The sequence below is a fragment of the Gracilinanus agilis genome, chromosome 6 (assembly GCF_016433145.1).
Source record: "Gracilinanus agilis isolate LMUSP501 chromosome 6, AgileGrace, whole genome shotgun sequence".
Taxonomy (NCBI): domain Eukaryota; kingdom Metazoa; phylum Chordata; class Mammalia; order Didelphimorphia; family Didelphidae; genus Gracilinanus; species Gracilinanus agilis.
Genome location: NC_058135.1, coordinates 49,403,982 through 49,422,670, shown reverse-complemented (window position 1 = coordinate 49,422,670; position 18,689 = coordinate 49,403,982).

Here is an 18,689-nt window from a genome sequence, read left to right as displayed (position 1 = left end):
GGAAAAAACCACACACTGCAACACGTCCAAAGGAAGTGAATTGAGAGAACGAAGACACCACGTTAGAGAAGAATATCAGGGGAAGAAATAGGGATATTTAAAATGGAAAAGAAAAAATCTGAAGGAGGAACTATTAGCTACTTCAAGTACTGAAGAGCAAGCATGTGAAAAAGGCATTAGATTTGTTCTTAGCCCCAGTGGGCAGAACTAGGAACAACAGATAGGACTTTATGAAAATGAGAGCTGTCCAGAAGGAAGAGATATTGCCTCACGGGATGCTGGGTATTTCTTCATCAAAGGTCTTCCACATAAAGGCAGGATGACCATTTGCCAGAGATGTTGTAAAGAAATTTCCTGTTTAGGCAAATATAAACAGAATTTGAAAGGTCATCTAATTAAACTCCTATCATTTTTCAGGTTAATAAACTGAGGAAAAGGCAAGTTAAGTAACTTGCCCAAAATCACATGGTTAGTAAATATAAAAGATGGGATATGAAGTCAGATCCTCTAATTCCAGAGCGAATGCTCATTTCTTTCTTTCTTCCTCCCTCCCTCCCTTCCTTCTTTTTTCTAATTAAAATGTTTACCTTTCATCTTTAAATCAATACTAAGCATCAGTTCCAAGGCAGAAGAGAGGTAAAGGAAAAGCAACTGGGATTAAGTGACTTGCCCAGGGTCACACAGCTAGGACATGTCTGAGGCCAGAAATGAACCCTGGACTTCTCATTGCTGAGCCTGGCTCTCTATCTATGGAGCCACCTAGCTTCCCCTTCTGATGCTCTCTTCACTGTACTACCTTGACTACCAAAGAGTTCCCTGGGTGTACTGGATAGTCATCAAATGATTTGCCCAAGGCAATGTAATCATTAGTCACCAGTGTATAGGAGGTGGAGATTGTTTTGAATATAAGTCATCTTGACTCAAAGCAGCCTTCTCACTACTTCCCCATGCTAGGTACAGAACAGACAACCAATGAGATATATTCCAACTTTATGACTGTACAGATTGACAGAAAGTCACAACCCTTACTGTAAATGAATGGGTGTGGTCAAAAAAAAGGGAAAAAATATCTGGAGTCTCTCACTCCCAGTAGAGGAATCCTATGGAATAATTCTTTGTTGTTGTTGTTTAGTCTTAAACCCTTACCTTGTCTCAGTATCAATTCTATGATAGATTTCTGTCTCAGTATCAATTCTAAGATAGACTTCTGTTTTAGTATCAATTCTAGTATCTATTATATACCTAGTATCAATCTGTAAGGATTAGGCAATGGAGGTTAAGCAAATTTCCCAGTCACACAGCTAGGAAGTGTTAGAGGCAGGAATAATTCTTTAAATAGGGGGAGAAGGACTTTTATTGTATCCTCAGTGCCATGCCCATGGAAGGCACTTAATGTTTATTGACTAACAGAAGGGTTATGCCTAAGAGCAGAATATTGCATAGGGTATTTAAAATTCTAACCTGAATTTAAAGATCTTTCGTGATGATGTCGTTGAGATAGCCTTAGTGTAAACAAAGGAAAAGGCAGCAAATATGTGTGGAACATGAACCCTAAAAGTGGCATAGGACATCCTACGAACTCTGAGTTCTAATGGAATACTCTATACACTAAGCATGATGCAAGAACATTTCATTTTAAAAGGGACCATTTCTTCTAAACATCCTGTTGTAGTAGGTATTACTGGAGAAAGATTCTCTTTTCAGCTGAATTCTTGGAAATGAGCTGTCACAGAGAAGGAGAAAGCAAGTATCTTCTGGAAGTAGACATGGTGGACATTTGTTTTGCTAACTTTGCACATAAGAGCTTTGTTTTTCTTTTTTTTCAATGGGGGAGGGGGAAGGAGAGAAGAGGTTAGCAAGAGGATTGTCAAGAAAAAAAAAAAAGAAGGAAATGATTGACTGAGGCATTACTTTTAAAGGCAGAGTGGCAAGAAGTTCAGAAGATACATGTTCATTAATTTATATGGTGCTTTAAGGCTTGAAAAATATTTTACAAATAACATCTCATCTTGCTCTCATTAACAACCCATTTTACAGATAAAGAAACTGAGACAGTCAAAGGTCAAGTCACTTTCCAAGAGTCATAAAACTAGTACATATCTGAGGATGGATTTGAACTCAGGTCTTTCTGACTCCAGGCCTAATGCTCTATACCACCTGGTTGTCTTGCATATGAAAATGTTTGTTATTTTTTGTATTTAAGTTCAAATTTTAAAAAAAGAGAAGGCCTCATGAGGCAACGGGGGAGCAGTAGTTCCATGAACAAAGGTAAAATAATATTCTTCATTTCTCATTTTAATTAAGGATCTATCTTGCAGTGATGGTCTATCCCAGAGGAGGTTGAATTAACAGTATTACTTTGCAACTTCCTAATGAAACATTATCATATAAATTTGTGATGTTGTTTTGATTCACATGGGAAGCAATAGGATTATTTCTCATACTCAGAGACAGCGGTGGTTTTTCTTCTTGACTTGTTTATGAAAGCTGGTCCTTTTAATATGCTGTCTCTATGACAGGACTCCTGGGGACCTTCAAATGGGGCCTCCTCTGGTAGAGACTGATAAATAAAGACTCAACTTTTAAGTTTATTTCAAGATCCCTGGAGGCTAGGGAATTTGAAAGTCTGTATCTTGATAGCTTAACACATAGTTAAGTCCTTAAGAAATACATTGAGTTTAAATTTAAAAAGACAAAATGGGGCTCTGAAAAGAATTCTTCAGTATTTTATTTTTATAATTTCAAGAAGAAAAATCTTCAAAAATGAAATAGCAACCCCTACAACCTCCCCCCACCTCTAGAAAAATGGTTATATCCAAGGTGACCATCATTCTGAAATACTGATTGCTTTTTTGCTGTATTTTCTTAGTTTTCCTTGTATTATTATGGGAGAAAAACTCAATCACCCATCTCTATAGTGGTGCCCTGAAGATGTGTATGTGTATATGCACACACATATATGTATGTATACATATACACCCACATACATACATACACACATCTTAAGGTATTCTGGAGCCTCCCTATACAATTTTCCTTGGAGATGATGCTAGGAGGTCATCAACTGGGTGAGTATACACTTGATTTGTTTTCTTGTGGGGTACTTCAGGAGTTATTTATTCCTTGATTTAGAACAAAACAAATGCTCCCCCCTTTCCTCTCTGACCACTATGGGCCAGATTCAACTCTCTGTTCTCATAGCACAGTTCTTTCTATACATGTATATAGTTTATATTCAAAAATAAAAATGTTTCATACCCAAACTCCCAAGTAAAGAAAAAGAGAACATGTGTTAGAAGAGTAGATACTTAATGGCAATTTCTGCTGGCATTAAGTAGTGACTTACCATCTTAAGAGAAGTTCATTGGTCAGTCACACCTGACTCTAATGAACTTTGACCATTATTGTTTTGGGTTTTTTTTTGGGGGGGGGCAGATACTGGCATGGGTCCTTACTTTTAAAGATGAGGAACTAAAGCAAATTGGCATTAAGTGACTTATCCAGGGTCATACTGCTAGTAAGTGTTTGAAGCTGAATTTGAACTCAGATGTTCCTGCCTAAAGGCACAGTGTTCCTTCCACTGCATCACCTAGCTGCCCTCTATTTACACTCTCTCCATCAGAGGATTCACCTATTGTCAAGGCTTGAATCCTTTCCTTGGTTAATATCTTCTAAATCTACACCTATAGTTCCCACCTCTCTTCTTAATTCCAGCTCCATATTTTTAATTTCTAGGGGAAGGAAATGATATAAGCATTTATATAGCACCTACTATGTGCTCAGCACTGTGCTTTTACAAATATTATATCACTTGATCTTCACAACAACCTTGCCAGAGAGGTACTATTATCCCTATTTTACACTTAAGGAAACTGAGGCAGAGATGAAGTGAGTTGCTGAGTCACTCAGCTTATATCTGGTATGTAGCAGTGGCTTGGTGTGAATTTAGGTTTTTCTGACTCCAGGCCCCCAGTACCTAGCTGCCTCCAGGGAATATTTCCAACTTTCTTCTCATCTGGCCCATTGTCCACAAAGACATTAAAAAGGAGGGGCAGGTAGGTAGCTCAGTGGATAGAGAGCCACACCTAGAAACGGAAGGTCCTGGCTTCAAATTAAACATTCCTAAGTGACCCTGAGCAAGTCACTTAACCCCAAATTGCCTAGCCCTTACCCTTCTTCTATCTTGGAACCAATACTTAGTACCGATTTTAAGGCAGAAGTTAAGGTTTAAAAAAAAAAAAAGTGTTGTGAAAGAGTTTTCAAATGTCATGGTAAATTCCTGGCATATTTGTGGGATTTTTCTCTGCACTAGTAGTATAAGAGAAAGAATGCTTGATTTGGAATCAGAAGACCATGGGTTCAAGCCCTGATTTTACCTAGAAAAGTCACTTTTCTGAGGGCTTCCCTTTCTAAAATTAGAGAAGGTGAGATTGGGTAATCTTTTGGCTTTATCTATGATCCTGGAAAACACAACATTCGTTTTTCATGACTTGTTCTCAATGACGCTAAGACAGTTTGAAGAAATAACTGCTTCCCTCCCCAAGTGCCCAGAAACCATGCAGTGATTCATGTGTTCTAGAATTTTGCTGGGGCATGATGTCAAACTCCTCAGCAGCCTGGACATTCCCGAGACTACCTTCTTCCCCTTTTTGAAAATCAGTCTGCAGCTCTTCAACATTTCTGTTCCTTAGTGAACTCATCTACAAATTGTTTGGGTACTCAGGGATACAAGGACCAGACCAGATGATCTGGTGCCATTTAGGGATCTCCAAAAGAAAGGAAAAGTAGCCGAATGTGTTTGACCCAGCAAATAAAGAGTGCTGGACTTGGAGACAGGAAGACGTGAGTTCCAAACCTGTCTCAGACATGTGTTGAACTAATCAGCTACTTCAGACTTCTACTCAATAATCTCTAGTGGCTCCCTATCACCTGCAGGATCAAACAGGAAATCATCTGTTTGGTGTCCAAAGCCCTTCAGAACAGCGTAACCTTTCTCTCTACCTTTCCAGTCTTCTTAGACCTTATACCCCAAATACTCTTCCATCCAGTGACCTACCTTGCTATATTCTTTGAACAAGACACCTCCCTTCTCTCAGCCCTGGGCATTTTCTCTGGCTTGTCCCCCATTCCTAGAATGTTTTCCCTCCTCATCTCTGCCTCCCACCTTCTTTGGTTTCCTTGATTGTTGCTGTTCACTAGTTTCCAGTCATGCCTGACTCTTTATGACTCCATTTGGGTTTTCTGAACAAATAATAAAGTGGTTTGCCATTTCCTTCTCCAGTTCATTTTACAGATAAGAAGATTGAAGCAAACAGGGTTAAGTGACTTGAACAGGTCACATAGCTAGTAAGTGTCTGAGACCAGATTTAAACTCAGAAAGATGAGCCTTCCTGACACTGGGCCTGACACGCCAGGGACTGTGCCACCTACCTGCCCTGGCTTCCTAGAAGTCCTAATTAAAATCCCACTTTCTAAAGGAAGCCTTTCTCAAGCCCTCCTAATTCTGGTGTCTTCCTTCCGTTAATTATTTACTATTTCCCCCACAGTATATAGCTTATTTACACATATTTGTTTGCTTTTTGTATCCTCCATTAAATTATGAGCTCCTTGAGGGCAGGGATTGTCTTTTGCCTTTCTTGATAACCCAAGTGTTTTAGCACAGTGCCTGTTACACAATAGGTACTTAATAAATGGTCTTACTGAGTGTGGGACCTAAGCAAATTACATCCCAGTTTCCTCATCTCTAGAATGAAGAGGTTGGACCTAATGGCCTCTAGAATTCCTTCCAACTTCAAAATCTGAATCCTAGCCACAGAACAGGTATATGCAGAAGATGTTATAATTTTGAGAATGCTGAATGTTCAATTTTCAAACTGTTATTAAAGTAAAGAATATACTAAATACTGGGAAAGAATCTCAAACTGTATTGCTTGGTAAACTGAATATATTCCAAAAAGGAGACCCCAAGAATAAGAATATTAACATCTACCAACCCATAAGTCCACTCATTATCCAATCTCTATTTATAATCTCTACAAACCTTTTACAAGAATTTAAAAATGCATTGAGGGCAGCCAGAACACTCCAGTCTCCTAAATAATATCCAAAACCACATAAAAGTTCTCTAACTTTCAACAAGAGAAAAACTACATGTATTAAGAATGTCTATTGTCCAGATAATAGGCAATTGTACTGACAATACAGAGTAGATTCATCAGTCCTGTGCATCATGGGCCAATGCCATAAACAGATAATAAATGAGGACTAGATTGCTTTTGGGAAACTAGGTTGTACCCCAAACTTGTCCCTGAAGCAAAAGACCCTCATTGTTTTTTTTGGCAATATCATATGGCTACAGGCCATGAAATACCAGCCTCCAAAGATTTAAAGTTGAGGGTTATTAAAAGATACACATTGGATATAAATAAACAGCAACACATTACCATCCAAGGATTATGCAAAATTAGTAGCATATGTGATGTCATTAGATGTATGGTCAGAGAAGAAGGTAGATCAGTCAAGGAAGTAACAGCCATGTATTCTAGAAGTGGGTGCAAGCCCAAAACCATCGTTATCTCCCCTCATACTGCATTTATCACTTGAGCCTGGAAATGTGCCCAGTATTTGAACATGGGGTGGAAAAATGAATTATTCTACAGAGTAAATGCCACCTGGAACTAGATGAAGCCAAGTCCCTGTATATGTGATCCTTTGTCTAAAGCTCTTGCACCACAACAACTTTCCCTAGTGCCTAAAAAAGTGGGTTTCTCAGCTGCCACAGGCATTATCCTGTGGGAAATAAGCACCTGAAGCTAACTTGTATGTCCCTGGGAGAATCCTGGAGCTAGAAGAATACTGTAGGGGCAGTAATAAAGACTCAGGACCATCCTGAGTTAGTTAATGTCTCTCCATCTCCATGGATTTTGGGGTGAATCCTATGCAAGCAAACCAACTGTGCCTATGATCATTATTTGTCAAGACCAGGGGAATCCTTTAAGTCAAGTTGCTCAAATTGGTGAAAAGAAGCCTATATGTCCTATTCATATCCTCTCAATGTCAGGAGATCTGGAGGGGAGGAAGGTCCAGCAAGTCAGGTGGGCCCCTTAGGGCTGATTTAGAGGAAGAAAACAACAAGGATTATGAGGGCATTCATTGACCATCAATAATGAGGCCACAGTTCCATTAAAATATCAAGGCACAGGAAGATGATGTGATGAGATGTGATAGAAAGAATTAGAACTGGATGGCTTTGGTTCAAGTTCTTTCATTTGAGATCAACTCATAATCAATCTGCCTCAAATTTCTCATCTGTAAAATAGGGCCAATAATAATAAATAATAATTTGTAAACATTTATAAACTCCACTGAGCCTTATAAAGTACTTTGGATACAGAATTTGTTCCAAATACTAAATTTTGCATCATTCATCTCACAAAGGTTGTTTTAAGAAAAAGTAATTTATTAACAGTGACTTCATTACCATTCTCAATTATTATGGATTTCAATTCCTTCTAGTTTTAACAACTAGGTTATGTTTACATAAGCTCTAAAGTTTTTGAAGTACTCTACATGTTACCTTCTTTGATAGCACCTACATCTGCCTCAGTTATTATCAAGCCAATTTTTTTTGTTGTTTTTTTTAAACCCTTAACTTCTGTGTATTGGCTCCTAGGTGGAAGAGTGGTAAGGGTGGGCAATGGGGGTCAAGTGACTTGCCCAGGGTCACACAGCTGGGAAGTGTCTGAGGCCAGATTTGAACCTCCCGTCTCTAGGCCTGACTCTCAATCCACTGAGCTACCCAGCTGCCCCCCACTTAACTCAAGCCAATTTTATAGATGAGGAAATCGAGGCTGAGAGAAGTCAAGACTTGCCCAGGGACAAGAAAATGAAGCAAGATTTGGACTCGGGTCTTCCTGAATCCTACTTTGATGCTCTATCTCTATCACACCACCTAAGGATTATGCCCAATGACAGAAAAGAAACATAAATATGATGAATGTATATAAGATAAGTTAGAGTCAAAATATGAATGGTTTCATTAGCCAAACAGTGACTGTACTAAAGTTACTTTAGTACAACTGGGCAGCTAAGTGATACAGTACCAGGCCTGAAGACAGGAAGATCTGAGTTTAAATCTGGCCCCAGATACTTAATAGTTGTGTGACCCTGGACAAGTCACTTAACCATGTTGGTCTCAGTTTCCTCATCAGTAAATTGAGCTGGAGAAGGAAATAGAAAGCCACTCCAGTATCTTTGCCAAGAAAACCCCAAATGGAGTCACAAAGAGTCAAACATAACTAAAAAACAAACAACAAAAATCCCATCTGCAACAAAATTTCAACATGTCAAACTGAATTGAATCATTTCCACCTCCCTAATGCTCTCAACATCTAACTCCCTCTCCTTACTTTCTCTATTTCAATCCATTCTCCAAATATCTGGGGGCTCTTTCTCACTAAACTCCTCTCTGGTTTTCCAGTCCATTCCTTCATAATTCTGCCTTCACCTGCTTTAATCACTTAATTTTTCTCTGCAAAAACCTTCATTTATTTCCAATTGACTCACAAACTTCTTAACTTATTAACCGATTAAGACTCTCCATCATCTGGCCCAGAGAATAGAGCTTTAGATTTAATATCTGTTTGATCCTAGGCAATTATGTAATTGTTCTCAACCTCAGTTTCTCCAACAGTAAATGAAGACAATCACTGTTTATGCCTACATCTCAGGGCTATCATGAGAATCTAATGAGTTAAGTCAAGGTCTATGAAAACCTTAAAGTGCTATATAAATGCTCTCTGTTACCCAATCTATTTTTCCAACTTTTTCACAAAGTATTTCACAACTATTCCACATTTCAAAAAAACAACAAAAAACAAGATGATTTGTTCAATGTTCTTTGTTCTACTATCTGCTTTCTCTGCTTGAAAGAAATCTCTGCCTTCAAAGGCCCACTCCGTAGCCTCCTTCAAGAAGCTTTCCAGACACTCTCCATTCTCTCTGTAGCTCAGTACCTTTCCATCCTCACAGTACTTTGCCTGGACCACTCCTTTATGTATACTGCCTTATCCTTTGCAGAGTGTTAACTGAGTAATATCAGAGGGGTCAAACATATGGTCTGCAACCCACAGCACTCCAGAACCAGATTAAAATTAAACTGGAAAACATTTAACAAAATAAAAATACAATAGACCATTTTTGTTGTCATTCAGTCATGTCTGGCTCTCCTAGTTGTCCCACAAAAGAACATAGATAATATTAAATAATAACTAATAATTTAATAGATATTTGAAGATTCTGAAGTTAATAATACTGCCTGCAAGGATCCTGTGTATGGTTCAATGGTCCCCATTTCTATTTGAGTTTGACATCACTGAAAGACATATTAACCCCAATATTAGAGAGTAAGCTCATTGAGAGTAGGTATTATGTGGCATCTATCCTCCTGCTACCAGTGCCTAGTTTAGTAACTGTTCATTTAAAAATGTTTTAACATTTTTACTTTTTTTCCTTTATTATATGAAAAAACAATTTTAAACCTTCAATTTTTAAATATTTGAGCCAAATTTTCACCTTCTTTCCCTCCTTCCCTCTCCAGTCCCCTCCCTGAGAAAGAAAGCAATCTAATATAGATTTTACATGTGTTATAGTATAGAATATCTTTCCATATTAGTCCTTTTGTGAAAGAAAATTCAAACAAAAAAAGAAAATTAAAGAGATAATAGTGAAATGTAGTATGTCTGCATTCGGACACCATCAGTTCTTTCTCTGAAGGCAGACAGTTTTTTTCATTATGAGTCCCTGAGGATTTTCCTTCATTACTGCATTGTTAAGAATAGCTAAGTCATTCATAAATGTTTGTCATATAATGTTGCTGTTTCCATATATAATGTTCTGGTTCTGCTCACTTCACTTTGCGTCAGTTCCTGCAAGTGTTTCTAGGTTTTTCTTTAAGTCATCCTTAATAGCATAATTATGTCTTACAGCACAATAGTAATTCCATTACAACCATACACCACAACTCGTTCAGTCATTCAGTCATTCCTCCATTGATGGATATTCCCTCGGGTTCCAATTCTTTGCTATCACAAAAAGAGCTGCTATAAATCTTTCTGTACAAACCGGTCTCGCTATAACTGCCCATTTTTGAAGACCAACAGAAAGGTACTATTCCTTCCAATTATTCAGGTGAAAAAGTCTTTTCGATCATAGTAGCTTTCATCTGGCAGTCAAAATTCTTATCTATATTGATTTTTTTAGGGCAGTTCCATCACCATCATCTTTCAGCCTGATAGCTAGCACCTGCTAGGTGCTATCTGTCTCCTCCAGGTATGGTTTCTGAGAATGCAGAGCCATCTTTATTCCAGGAAGAGGCATCAGGGCAACACTTTAGGGAAAGAATGGTTAACAATAACTTACACTCTTATAGTGATGGAAGTGATAAAGCTCCTTCTCCCTTTATTCTTCTTGCTCCCATAAATTTAAAAATCCCTCATCATTTGTCTTTTTAGAAAGTCTGTAATTCTACTCTTTTATATTTATTGTTAGTTATAACTTTGTTTCCGCCTTTTACTTGGGTACTATGATAATAGAACTTTATTGGACAGGTCCCTGGATAGGTGCAAAGGTCTCTTTAGAAGCCTCTCCTTTTTTTCTTAGCGAGAACACTGTAATTTCTTTTTCTGAATTTCTCAAGACCTCCCCATCTCTTTAAAACCAATTTTAAAATTTTAATCTCAGGCCATGGCCACCTTGGTTATCTTAATTGCCTACTTCAAATTTAATGTCCAAAAACAAATTCAGCATCTTCTTCTATAAACTGGGTCTCCAGACTTGCCTGTTTTTTGCCTCAGAACTCCAGGTGCCCTCACCTTTGCTTCCTTCTCTCTCCCTCATTTGACAGCTCTATATTCAATAAGTCACTAAACCTAATTGTTTCTTCTTTCAGAGGATCTCCTATATCTCTTCCTTGCCTTTCTCTCCTACTGTCACCATTCTAGTTCAGATTCCAATCAAGTCACATCTGAATAATGGTTCTTCTCCCTTCCACCATTTTCTTACTACCTTCTATCTGGCATATCTCTGACAGATTAATGTTTTTTAAAACCATTTTATGATGATTCACTTGGCTTAGAACTCTTCACTGACCTCAGTGCTGTTTTTAGGATAAAGTCCCCAACTCCAACTAGCTTTCCAATCTCAGCTATAACCACTGGTCCAACAAAAACTCTTCTCTAATTCTCTTATGTTGTGATCTATGCCTCCTGGAATTCCATTCACCTTTCTTTTTTTTCCATTATCTGAATCCAAGACATCCTTCAAGCTCTAGTGGTTAAGATTTTAGAGTCTTACTGCAATAGCCCAGGGTTCAATTTCAATCCAGGAACATCTTAGAAAGGCAGCACCATACAGTGGAAAGGGTGATAGGTTTAGACCTAACCAAGATATCTGTTAGCTCTGTTACCCTGGGCAAGTAATTTCATTTTCTCTATGCCTCAGTTTCCTCATTTGTAAATGGAAAGGGTTGGACTGGATGACATTGAAGATCCCAGAAGGAGCCTTTAAATCTGTGATCTCTGCCATGAAGTTTTTCCTTAGCCTCCAACAGTTTCTTTTTTCAATCAGTCAATATAACAACAAGCATTTACTCTTTCTTATGTACCAGACACTGTGTTAAGTGCTGAAGGTACAAAACAAGACAAAAAATAGTCCCTATTCTCAAGGGGGTTGCAGTAGAATGGGGGAGATCACACACAAATGACTCCGTGCAAACGAGATGTAGCATTTTTACTTAACTTCCTCTCTATAGATGTACTTCTTCAAATGGATTGTGAACTTCTCTGCTATTTCATGGTAGCCTGCATAATTCCCAGTCCTGTCCTTGCGCACACTTAACAGGCCATGCAGTAAATATCTGACCTCATTACTCAGAGATTAAAAGAGAAAAAAAGATATATGTGGCGTGCCACCAGCTAAAAGGCTGGTTCTTTTAACACGATGAATGCTTTCTTAGACAGATGTGAATCAGTCTGAGCGGCTAGGTGGCACAGTGGATAGAGATCCAGGTTTGGAAAAGGGAGGACCTGGGTTCAAATCTGACTTGACACTTCCTAGCTATGTGACCCTGGGCAAGTCACTTCTGCCTCTCTCTTACCACTCTTCTGCTTTGGAACTGATTCCTGGTATCAATTCTACAACAGAAAGTAAGGGTTAAAAAAAAAAAGTTAACTAGTCCTATCTTATAATTCCTGGCACATGGGCTTATTCTTAATTAAGAGACTTAGTTAAGAGTGTTTAACTGAAGGATGTGGAGATGTTCTAAGTGTATTGTACTGAAGACATCTCTCAGGTAAGCTATTCTCTAAGGAAGAAGAATGTGGATCAAATCTATAACACTCTGATACCCACTACTTGGGTGACCATGGGAAACTCAACCACTCCAGACCCCATTTTCATCATCTGTAAAATGAGGGGGTCGGACCAGATGTCCTTCAAGGTCCTTTCCCATCCTAAATCTATGATACTACAATCTCTAAGCTACAAAATTTCTCTGATTCGGGGGGGGGGGGCAGAGCTATTTTATCTAAAATCCTCCCAAAATTGTGTCACCTTTTTTTCCTATATTTAAAAATGTTAGCTCACTGCTGGGGTGTTAAATTTGGTCATTCCATTGCTAGCATCCAAAGGAAATTATGCCTTCTTCTTCCTTAATGACATTGCAAATTAAAATGTTTTTGTGAGGCTAGGGACTTCCTCTTCCTACCAGTGGAGTGGAATGGATGCAAATGTCATCAAATTTGCATTTAGATGTCTCAACCTAATTTTAAGTACTACTATTGAGTACCGTTGTAGATGGTCACCATCTTAGTATAGGGAAGTAAATTCGTGCTTTGTGGATTATGAAATGGTCATTGGCAGCACGAAGTTTTCCTGACATCATATGAAAAAAGCCAAGATGAGATAGATCTTCTTTAACACCATTACCCAAAGGGATTAAAAAAAACCAAAACATCGAATTGAATTTAGTATTGATTAATTCTGATTAAGCTGAGGCAAACTTAGAGGAAAAACTCTGGCCATCAGCATCACCCTAATTTCTGTTTGCATTATTGTCTCCCTTATTTGAGAGGAATACAATGAACAATATGTGTGTGTGTGTGTTGTCATAGCCAATCAGTTAGAAGGAAAAGTAAGGTTCTGGTAGAAAGGCAGCCACAGAAAGGGCCTTTTGATAACACACAAAAGACTCAGCAAATGCAAAAACCACCCCCCATTACCATAAGACACATCTATCTCTGGATAGAGCTGTCAAGACTTTTTCTACACTGACTTCCTATACAAAGAGTGGCTATGGAATTCCTAATTTATGAATAAGATAAAATGGCATAGAAGGGTACGGTAAGCCTAATGTGATACTCCAGGACAGTCCTGATTTCATGAAACATATATTTTGAAGGAGACTTTCCAAATGGGAATATCCTTTATTTACATATTCTCTGCATGTGTGTGCATGTATCTGTTTGGAAAGTATGATCAGTCTTTCGGTGATTTCAGAATTTCAAGGGAATTACCCAACCCCAACTTTAAGTATGCCAGACTGTAAGAGCTCATCAATTGGCCAGTCAGGAACCTCAGAAATTGGGGCATAGATGCCTTGAAAGGAAAGAATCTGACCAGGTAGAAGAAGAAGAGGGGGGAGTATTTTCCAGACATAGGGGATGGTAATTGTAAATGCAGGTAGCTGGATGATTATAAGAAGGAAGCAAACAGAAAGAGATTTGATTAGAGGACCTGTGCAGTTCCTGCCAGCTCTGACAGAACTCTGTAACCCTGATGACTGCATTATTCCTCTCACCAGGATTAGGTCAGCAAGCACTTATGATGGAACAACTCCAATTATGCAGAAATTGTCATCTGTGCCTTCATTTTCCTTTGTCTTGGTTGCTATTTTATAAAAGCTAATTTAGGGTGTTTCTAGTTAGAAAACCCAGAAAGTTCAATCCCAATGGGATTTTATGACAAAATTATACAGTAAGAGTTAACTGGTATCAGTAGCATAGTGAACAAATAGAAAAATATCCTACTAGTTTTTATAAAGTGAGTATGTAGGCAAGATTTTCATGATGAACTGCATTTTCTAGCTTTTCATTTTTCAGAATTTATTTTATTATTCTTACTTTTAAAAAATCCCCTTACCTTCTGTCTTAGAATCAATATTAAAGGGGGCAGCTGGGTAGCTCTGTGGATTGAGAGTCAGCCCTAAAGACAGGAGGTCCCAGGTTCAAAGCCGGCCTCAGACACTTCCCATGTGTGAGACCCTGGGCAAGTCACTTGACCCTCATTGCCCACCCTTACCACTCTTCCACCTAGGAGCCAATACACAGAAGTTAAGGGTTTAAAGGGAAAAAAAAGAATCAATATTAAGTAATGGTTTGAAGGCAGAAGATTGGAAAGGAGTAGGACAGGTAAGAAGTATCTAAGGTCAAATTTGAACCCAGGATCTCTTATCTCCAGACTTGGCTCCTTATCTACTGAGTCACATAGCTTCCCCTTATTTAGTTTTAATTTAACTAACAATTTTATATTTTATTCTTAGATATTGATGACAGAAGCACAGAATTGCAGAGTTGGAAGGAGCCAACCCACACCTAAATTGAAATTCCCTTTACAAGCCACTCAACAAAACCGATGTTTATGTTATCATAAACTATATGACAGGTCAACCTGAAGGTAAGATCTATAACATCCGAGCCTCTAGCGAATCTTGGAACTTCTCTCCAGTGCCACTACTCCTCTTACTCCCCACTCCCCTAGTGCTTCCCAATCCTTTCCCCTTTCTCAGCCAAGCAAATTCATGATATCTCCCCTTCCTGAATTTCACATCTAAATTAACCTCCTTGCAATTTCCATCTCTTATGGGTTTGTTCTCTTGGAGTCAAGTAGAACAAATCTAAATCCTCTTCCAAATGACATCGTTCTAAATACTTCAGGACAACTATTATGTCCCTTAGAAAAATCTTCTCTTTTCACAGCAAATATTCTAAGTTCCTTCAATCAATCCTCGTTTGGCAACCAACAATATTGTAGTGTAGTTGTTATTAGGATCAAATGAGATAAAATACATAACATGCTTTACAAAACCTTAAAAATGCTAAGTAAGGGGGCAGCTGGGTAGCTCAGTGGAGTGAGAGTCAGGCCTAGAGACAGGAGGTCCTAGGTTCAAACCCGGCCTCAGCCACTTCCCAGCTGTGTGACCCTGGGCAAGTCACTTGACTCCCATTGCCCACCCTTACCAATCTTCCACCTATGAGACAATACATCGAAGTACAAGGGTTTAAAAAAAATGCTAAGTAAATGTTCTTTCTTTGTTTCTTTCTGTCCATCCTTCCTTCCATCCAGCCATTCAGTGATGTTGAGGTCCCTGACCATCCTGACTGCCCTCCTCTGGATGCTCTGCTCTCCAGTTTATCAATGTCCTTCCTAAGACAAGGCTGCCAGAACTAAACATAATATGTTGGTTGTGGTCTGGACAGAGCATAGTTCATCTCTAATTTCCCTAATCTGGAACACTGTGACTCTCTAAATACAGCCAGAGACCATGTTTGCTTTTGGCTGCCATAGCATTGTTGACTCGGATTGAGCTTGTGGTCCCCAGGCAGTTTTCAGGCAAGTTTCTGTTTAGTAACATCCCTCTAATTTTGTATTCATGAAAAGCTGATATTTTGAATCTAAGGATGAGACAACATTCTGAACCTGGAGAATTTCGTGTGATACAATTTGGCATCATCTACTACCCTATCAAGCTGTTTAAAAATCCTGACTCTGGCATCCAACATTTTAGTTATTCTGCCTAACTTTGTGTCATCTGCAAATTTAAGCATCTATAGCATGTCACTTATAAAAATATTAAATGGTACCGTGTCAAGGATAGCTACTTCTGATGCTTCAGTGGGACCCTCCTTCCAAGTTGACATTAAATCATGAACGTATCTAGTCATTTAACCAGTTTTGGATCCAACAGATGGCTAGAACACATCACTTCATCTTTTCTCCATTTTTCCTCCATCAGTATAGCACAAGAAACCATCAAATGCTATCCTAAAATCAAAGTAAATTACATCTACAGCATTCCCCTGACCTCCCCCAGTCCAGTAACCCTACCCCAAAAAAGGCAATGAGTTTAGTCTGACATAATTTGTTTTTAGTGAAGTCACACTAGCTCTTTGTAATCAATGCTTCCTTGTCTAGATGTTTCCTGACCATGTCATTAATGATTTTTAAAGGACCTAGAAATTCCCAAGAATTGAAATCAAGGTCACTGGTCTACCATGTGCTGATGTCATTCTTTCCCCTTTGTTGAAAATGGTAGCAGTCTAGACTTAAGTATTCAGATTGTCACAATGACCAACCACAATTTCAGAGGAGTCATGAAGCAACAGGTGCCCAACTCCAGATATAGAGGTGAAGAATGAGGCCTATTTTTTTTGGACATGACCAGTGCAGGAATTTGTTTTGCTTGGCTATACAAGTTTGTAATGTGGGTTTTTTTCTGGCTTTCTCAAACTGGAGGTGAGGAGAAGAGGGAGAGAAAAAATGTAGACCTGAAAATAAAATAAAGTTGAATTTTTAAAAAAGGAAAAGAAAATGATACCACTCAGTAAACCAGTGACAAGAGTTTATTTTCCTAAAAAGATGGAAAATTCAATTCAAATCAATTTACCAAGCTCCTGCTTTACACAGTATATTGTATCCCCTCCTCTACAAGTGATCTCCCAAAATCATACTTCTGGTCTGGGAACTGCTGAATTATCAGGAGCTTCCAAGGACCAAGAAAACCCTGACCTCTGATTTGAATTGAGGTTTCACAAAATTTACAACTGAACATGGCTTTAAACAAATATCCTATTTTAGAGAGGAGGTTAGGAAGAGAAAGAAATGTTAAACCACTCCCTGTTCTCTGCCAAGAAAACTACAAAAAGGTCATGAAAAGGATTTAATGGCAACAAGGTGAAATAGCTTGTTTAAGGTAAGAGGAAAAACTGAGCTGCAGATTTCCCATAAAAATTCCTATAGCCCATTTCTAAAATTCTGGATTCTTGGAAGTGGAAATTTTTTCAAGAGGCTTAAATCATCTATTTTTAGTGAACTCTTTGTATGGTTGACAGGCTTGAGTATAGATGGCCAAAACTCATCACATTTATTGAGCCCTTTAAGGTTTACAGATTACTTTCTCCATAATTATTTGAGCCTGGGGACAGTGTAAATATCATTATCTTCATTTTGTAGATAGGTAAACAGAGACTCAGATATATATTACCACCAATTTGGTATATTTATCCTGAAGGACCCAAAGTAATTCCATTCAATTATCTGAATGGTTATCAAGCAGAAGGGGGAATGATTGTTTTGAATGGTCTCAGAGGGAAGAATTAGGAACAAAGGTTATAAATTAGGAAGGCAAACTTTCTGTCCATATTCAGGAAAAAAAGCTTCCTCACAATTAAAACTTCCTTAAAGGTAGAATGGATGAGGAGGGCAGCTGAGTAGCTCAGTGGATTGAGAACCAGGCCTAAACGACGTCCTGGGTTCAAATCTGGCCTCAGCCACTTCTCAGTTGTGTGACCCTGGGCAAGTCATTTAACCCCCATTGTCTAGCCCTTACCACTCTTCTGTCTTTGAACCAATATAAAAGGATTGATTCTAAGACAGAGGTTTTAAAAGAAAAAAAGTGAAATGGCTGCCTCCAGAAGCAGTGAGTAGCTCATCATTGGGAGTGAACAGAGAGGAGGAGCTAAAGTAGGGAAAGAATTAGCTCTAGTCTGAGTTATTCCTGGGCAACTAGTGGCACAATGGAAAGAGTGCTGGGCCTGGAGACTGGAAGACCTGAATTCAACCCTAGCTTCAGACACTTACTAGTTGTGTGACCCTGTGTAAATCACTTACAGCTATTTGCCTCAGTTTCCTCATTTGTAAAATGAGCTGGAGAAGGAAATGGCAAACCACTCTTTGCCACAAAAACACCAAACTGAGGTCATGAAGAGTTGGAAATGACTGAATAGCAGGCTCTTTCTCTTTATTGAGAAATGGAGATCATTCTTTGTAAGCTCCCTCTTTCCTTCTTATTTATTCTAAACCCCTTTGACATCATCCTCCACTTTCTCCACTTTTTCTCCAGTCTTTCATGAAGAAATAACTTCTCTCCATACCAAGTCCACTATTTCTATTTGTGCCCTTAGTTCCATCCTCTACTACTCTCACAATCATTCATCCTTCTTCCAAAAATCTTCATTCTCTTCTCTTCTAGTGGCTCATTTCTTGCTACTTACATAACATGCCCAGCTCTTCTCTATTCTTCAAAATAAAAAAAAACCCTCACATGACCCTGTCATTCTCTTATCAATCAATCAATATTTATTAAGTGCCTACTACCTACCGAGCACTTTGTTATTCTCTCTTTATCTCAGCCAAATTGTAGGACAATCATTACCTCCTCTAATTTACTCCTCAGTATTTAGCCATCTGACTTCTTAGATTATCATTCCAATCATGTCTGGCTTGACAAACCTGATGTCATTTTCTCAATCTCCATCCTTCTTGACTTCATCATTAATATTTCACAGTTGACCTCCTCCTGAATACTTCCTGCTTTCTGCCTTTTAATGGCCCCACACTCTCTTGGTTCTTCCCTT